The sequence below is a fragment of the Ctenopharyngodon idella genome, chromosome 14 (assembly GCF_019924925.1).
Source record: "Ctenopharyngodon idella isolate HZGC_01 chromosome 14, HZGC01, whole genome shotgun sequence".
NCBI classification, from domain to species: Eukaryota; Metazoa; Chordata; class Actinopteri; order Cypriniformes; family Xenocyprididae; genus Ctenopharyngodon; species Ctenopharyngodon idella.
Window position 1 is genome coordinate 536664 of NC_067233.1, and position 7600 is coordinate 544263.

A 7600-nucleotide genomic window follows, 5' to 3' on the forward strand; every position below is an offset into this window, starting at 1 on the left:
TCCCCTCTAGTGACTGGCTGAGTTCCCTTTCAAAAGGGAACGTCTCAGGTTACGTATGTAACCATGGTTCCCTGAGAACAGGGAACGAGACTCTGTGTTGCCATGCCATGCTTCGGGCTGCCTGCTGGACAGTCCCTCAAGACGAGTAGGTGTTGACTGCTTCCTCGGGCGCCCCCTTTATACTTCCGGGTTCGCGCCATGATTACGTCATAGGCTGCCGCCGGCCAATAGGATTGGAGCGGTGTGATTCTTTGGCATTTTGGACACCTGTCACGAGTGACGGTTCCCCATAGCGGTTAACGCAGAGTCTCGTTCCCTGTTCTCAGGGAACCATGGTTACATACGTAACCTGAGACGTTTTCCCCTTTTCCTTTTCCCAAATTGTCTTATAACACTCTTTTGGTTAGGTGACTATCTCTATGTCCCCTCAGACTAATCCAGTAATTTATAAGCAGCTGTGTCCATCATAGGCTCACAGTCTTTTCACCTGCCTCTATCTGCAGTAAGCACACTGGTGATGTTCTCATGGCTCCGAGACATAATCTCAATGCCTGTGCCTGAAGATTGTCCAGCCTCACTAATACTGATTTTACTGCTGATCCAAATGCCTGAATCCCAGAATCCAACGTAGATCTTTTTAGGGAAACATATATATAATATAATGACTTAAAGTTTGCTCCCCACTCCACTCCTGTAAGATACCTCATAATGTTTAATACTTTTTTACATTTATCCGCAACATGTTTAATATGTGATCTCCATGTTATTTGTGAATCAAACCACACCCCCAAAAATCGAAAACTTTCAACTCTTTCCAGATTAATCCTACATAATTTCAGTTTCACGAGTACACGTATACATATAAGTAAATGGAGTAAAGTTAAGCGTATTTGGCGTGCTGTCCGGGGGGGGAGGGCTCCGAGCTCTAAATTTTGGCCCGAACCCAGAGTACTCCCCCTGGATGTGGTAATAATAGATAGATAGAAGTGAGGAGATGGGGTGGTGGAGGGATACTGATAACTGTTAAACGAACAGAGGTGAGTCTGCAGTATATATACCTCTTGTTGTTGGTTGAATTGATTAGCTGAATGCTTTCCACTTGTGCTAATTAGGTTAATTATCTGAACCTGCTCCTCCCGAATTTTGTTAATAAAACATCGTTTAATATCCTTGTTTTTCTTTCGAGGGAGGCTTGAGCCCCTGCCCCTTTGATCGCGAAAGTAAAAAGTGCCCTTTGCGGTCACATCGCGGTGCCCCCGCGTTCCCATTTCCTATCCTCCCGGGAAGCAATTTTGGCCGAGGGAGAAACCCACAACAACAACTTTTTTTTAATGGAATAGCTTGGAGTAAGAAAACACATATAATATCACATCCTATCCTACATGACGAATAAAAATAACAAACACATTATGTAATATAATTTTACTTCAAATGAATGAGGAATGAATGGTTGAATCCAAGCAGCTCTAAAGGTTTTTAGAATAGTTATAGAATAATCTGGAATCCTTCTGAGGCTGCGCCTGCACTTGAGCTGTTGCTCTGTTGATCATTTAAACATGTTAATTACACTAATAAAATTGATTGAACAGTGATTGATTAGCCTATATTTATTGTAGACTTTATTAATAAGTAAACATTTTGTTGAAATATCCATAAGATATAAGAGCGCACGATTTATCCGTCGATCAGATGCGTGTGAAAGTTATGTTCGTTACTATAGCAACAGTAGTCTGTTTCAGAAACAATCATTGTAAAAAGAGCTTTTGTTATGTCGAGATAACAAGGAAATTAAGTCGTGATCTCGAGAAAACAACTTTTTGTTCAAAATACCCCACAGATCATTTTTATAGCACGTTAAAAATTGTCACTTTTCAGGTGTGAGCTAAAACACGCCTTTTTGTATGTGTCCCTTTAAATGCAAATGAGCTGCTCAAGTCAAAAATAATGCCTGAATCCTCTCACCGGTGTTACTGCAGCGATCCGGTGGCTCTAATTCTAAACAACGACATCCTCACCTCAGTTTTCACCATTTCCCAACACAACAAGAATTGAGGAAAGTACGAGACTGATACGGCAGGATGAAGGTCCTTTTTTTAAAATAATAAGCGGACGCAGGAGTACGTTCATGTGATGTAGATGCATTTCCAAACTGAGGATGTTTACATTTCATATCTTCAACCTGCTGAAATCTTCCCTTCCAAATGTGCATCTGAATAATAAATAAATGTATTTCCCAACTAACCTGTTACAGTCCAGTGCTTGTCTTCTCATTAACTGTGGTTCTCTCTTACTGATCATATTTCATACCTGCTGAATTTACATTTATAAGTGAATTTGACTGATAAACACCCTTACGGAAATTAACCATGGTTTTATTATAGTAAAAGTGTAGTAACCATGTTTTTTCGTGGATGGATTACCATTTGTATTACCACAGTTTTACTACAAATACCATGGTTAAATATGGTTAGCAAGACCATGGTTGATTTGTGGTTACCATGGTTTAACTATAATAACCATGTTTTTTAGTGTTATTTGTAGTAAAACCATGGTTAATTTTCATAAGAGCAGTATTAAAATAGATGAATGAATGTGCGGTAATGGCCTTAAAGAAATGTAATGATGTTAAACATTTAATCAATCTTAAACAGTAACTCGCTGACAGCGTGATTACTTTGAATATTAATTAAGAATTTTGGCATGAATGTGTGAATTGCATACAGTGAAATGATCGTCAATGAAAAATGACAGAATGATGACTAAAATATTTAAATGAATAAATATGTTGATTCTGATCTTATTCATCAGGTCTCACACACATGGCAGTGTCGCGGTCATTATTTAGACGAGCACTGTCACGTGTGGTGAAATAATCACGGATGTTTATGAGCCACAGCTTTCTCAGATCAGCTTATGTTGATTAAAACTACAAGTTCTGTTGAGTTTGGGAATTCTGTACACATTAATCATCAGAATATCTCTTCTCCTCTCTCTGAAAATGTCTGGATTTTGAAATCATCCTGCGGATGCTCATTTTAAGGGGCTCATTTTATTACAACACATTGAAAATATACATAACCGGAAGAATCGATACACTGCTTCGACAAGCACTTCCAGTAACCAATTCCACTGTGATAAAGGTCTATTACCTCACAAAGACTCAGTGAAAATGTCAGAAACTGTTCAGCCTTTTATGTTCAAACCAGAGTCGGACAATGATGGAGAGACTCAAGAAGAAGTGAACACACATAGACTGAAACAGGACGTTTCTGAACAGTTAGTTGATGAATATATATAGCTGTTGTGGAGTAAACTGTCTTTAAGTCATTGATTAGTATATTCTGTCATGATAATCTATAAAACGCTCATGTGGGAACTGTTGTAAGATCCTACAGAGTCAAAGAATATATGCTGCATGAAGACAGAACAGGTATAGTTTAGTTTAATTACGGTTATAACTTATGTTGTCATGCTTTTATATGCTATTGTATTTGTGTTATGTACTGTATTGCAGTAAATGTGAAAAGACGGATGCGACAGCTTGAGCAGACTCCCAAATGTGCTCAACAACTCTTCCTCTTCTCTAAAGCAGAATAACATGGCCCTGTCCCCTTTGTTGCATGTTCTTGGGGGTTCTTGGTTCTTTTTATTCAAATCATAATCAACCACCACTTTAATGGAATTCACATCACCGAAAGCAACAGATATGAGCTGTATTTTATTGACCATCAGCTAATTTCAAAATCAAAGACCTCAATAGGAGAGAGCGGCATCAGCACTGGTAAGATCATTTATGTTTTTAATGAAGATGATTGTGTTTTGAGCGTCTTGGGACTTACTTTCAGTTTCATTTGCTGAAGAGATCCTCAGCTGCTCATCTGCGGCGATGTGCAATGCAATAGCACTGTCATATCTGCCTATAAAATTTACATATGTGGTTTCATTATGTGGTGTTGATGGTTTCATTATGTGGTGTTGATGATCCATATATTTGTTTACATTTTTGAGAATACAATACACAATTGATTACAATACACAAAACATACACACACACATCTATCTTCGTAAATCTAATTTTGACTGTTAGTTTTTTTTTTTATTTGACCCAATTCAAAAATTTCACTACACCTGCTCAAAAGCATTTTTTTAATTCATGATTAATATTGCATTGCATAATGTGTGCTTATACAAACTGACAACCACAAGTGAATCGCATTCAATTAATTAATATGGACTAAAATAATTTTTTTGTTTGCAATTTCAAGTAGGCTATATTTACATACTACGACTAACCTGACAGTCGAGTCGTTTATACAGGTTTTGTAATGAAAGCTAGTATATATTTAAGAAACCCTTAGAAAACAGTAAAAACACTGAGTTTACATGTGAGTCATTTAAAATGCTTAATTTATTATTCCAATATCCAAATATGATATTAAATCCCACAGAAAAAAATGGGTTTATATTTGTAACGTGCTGTCTTTTAATTTGATCATTGCACATTATAAACAAGACAGACATTCGCTGAATAAAGGTCTTTGCACACTAAGTCCAAAATTTGCGTCCAAAATTTTCGCACGTTAAAAAATAAATACAACCTAACGTTATGTCATTCACGTTTACACACTGACTCCAAAACTTTAGTATGTCATAAAAAAATTCGGATCAGGTTCGATTTTCTGTGTTTTTCGAATCAGTGGCACGCATTTTGAGAGACGTTTTGACGATTCAGAGCCACCATACAAGCAAACGCCAAAATCCCGAATGCCATCTGACAAGTTGAGCAGCAGCACTGTATGACAACCAAAGCGCGGAATACAAAGAGACAGAATATAAAGACAGATTGTGCCAGTCGCAAAGCATCAAACTGAGAGCCACTGACATCCTGAAGTAAACTTTGAATCACTCGGGATAATCACGCAGCTCCTTGATGAGGTGGAACTCTTCTTTCTCTCTATGCAATCTCGGGATTGGATGGACCCATTATTTCCTTTCTTTTTCTCTTTTTAAGAAGAGAGAGGACAACTATATCATGCTCACTGCTTGAAGACTCCATTTTGTATTCTTTTGCGAATTTTTTCGCCACAGATTCATTAATACGCATCGGACTCAGTGTGTAAGGTCTCTGTGCGTGACGAATTTTTAGAAACACGAATACGAAAAAACGCATGCGGAAATTTCGGACTCAGTGTGCAAAGACCTTAAAGGTTAGCCAATACAAACATATTTATAGAAAACAGTTGACAATGAATAGAAAGGACCAATAAGAGCAAAACTTATCGAGTATTCAAGAATATCAAGTAGAAGTTAGTCTGACATATAACGAGGGGTTGTGTTAACTAAAGCGTCCATCATTTAACAAATCTTAAAAACACGGATGGATAATTCAAAATGTTTTCTGACAGAAAAATAACACAAGCAAGAACAAATTTTAAACCAAACACGCAATTTTCATTTTCCCTCTCTCTGTGTGCGCACGCGTTTGTGTATGAGAGAGAGCTTGCGTAGCACTGAGACAATGGTACTTTTAAATGCATAAGTAACTAATGTGCTAGTTTTCATACAAAATAAGTAGGCTATGTAACATTATTAGGTACTTTAGTTAGTATTAACACAATAACGCAACACATGTAGGCTACGTTTCTCAACACTGATAATAAATAAATAAATGCCTGTTTCTCCAGGCATCAGTTATCTTTGCTTGCTCCTTTTAAGTTATCTTGAATAAAACAGCTAATTTTTTCATGAAGCATATACAAAAGACCTAAACCGGAAGCGATCTGATCTGTTTTACAGAATATGGATTGTGCATAACCCCTATAGATTTACTGTTGTGTCTTGGGTTTTGCTCAATGTGTATTCATTGTATTTTGGTGACTTGGTTGTAAACAACTTAAAAAATATTGCAATAAATAAATGGTTTTGAAGAAGAATATTTTGGTCAATTTAATCAGTTTTTTCATTGAACCAAAGAGAAATGTTGAGCATAATGGCACAGTCTCCATGCTACACTAATAATAGTAGTAAGGTTCCCTTTCGAAAGGGAACTCTACACTGCATTGAAACGCATATGGGGAACGCCTCCACGTGAACCGGTGTCTAGAGAACCAGTCAGTATCATTTCGTCTTCAGGGACTGTTCTGTTTGAAACGATATCAAGGTAAGACAATTTATGTCTGACAAACGTTTCAGGAAGTGTGTACATCCGTGTCCCATAGTGTTGACATCTGATCACACACATAACTTATAACGTTGTCTTTTATGGGAGCATGTACAGGCAGTTTTTGAGGGATCTGTCTGTTTGTTATTGGAGTGTGTTTTACTTGTAAAATGTTCCACTCTCTTCTGGTCTTTTCCTCGAGAGGAGAAGGACCGGCAGCTGCACCTAATGGTTCGGGTCTTACTCTTGCTGAGGCAGAGTAGAGACTAGATCATGGGGTTCTCAGCTGAAGCTTATTGAAGAGTTGAAGGGGTGAAATTCCCCGCGACCTTCAACGGCTGACAGGAGAGAGCTGTGTGATTATGATGATGTGTTGTCTATGATGTTATTAGATTCAGCAGCAGTTGCTCTTCTTGCTCTAAGCCAAACAAGAGAGCAGGAGATGGCTGATGAGGATGAAGATGGTGAGCCTCCTGAATCCTCAAAGCCACCCTGCCCCCACATATGTACAGCTGTGTGAGATTATGGAACGCGCCTCTGGCAGACTACAGCTGGCATTGGAGCAGGTTAAGAAAGAAACTGCTCGCGGATTGTTCATTGAACGGTTCCTTTTTTGCCATAATCCTCCAGCCACCGTAAGCTTTCCGTTCCTTCTTGACCTTCATACTGAGATCGAGAAGGCATGGAAGGACCTGTATTCAGCTCGCATTCATCAACATCAGCAGGTTAGTTCACTGGTGTTGATGGAGTGAGTATGAGTACGCGTCAATGCCTCCTACTGACGAGGTGGGTGCAACTATCTCGTGATATAGGTAGGCTCCAACGCTCTATAGGGGAGAGTGGGGTGATTTGTGCCAGGGGGGGAAGTAGTTCCACCCATTGTTTCTGGAAAACCATAGAAGAAACTGGTCATGTGACCACATAATTTTGAAAAGCCATCCATTTTACTCATCCTCCAAAGAAAAGAGACACGTGGCATGAGAGGAAAGCACATTTTAGCTCAAAAAACTGTTTTTTTCCTTTCAAAGTAAAATTTCTATGATCAAGGTTAAAAACATTTCTATGATCAAGTTTGAAAACATTTCACACATGTTTTAGTGCTTTAGCAGGCTACACAATGAGTCTATACAGTTAGCATGATGTTAGCTCTTAACTGCTGGATCATGCTAGTTTTTCAAACTTGTGGGTCCAGGGTGATTTGTGCCAAAGGGCCTGGGTTAAGTTGTGCCAGTGGCAGAACTCACCCCCACTTATGATTATTTTCAACATTTTATGAATTTGTAATTGTACATTGTACTCTTACATTTTAGCAGTTAAACTATGTGACATTCTTGATTTTAGACCAAAGCCCATCATGCCACGCACTTATAAAACGCACTTTCTGAAGATGAAAAGCATGAAATGGTCCAATGTTGTGCAAAAGGCATGAAAACAACTAAT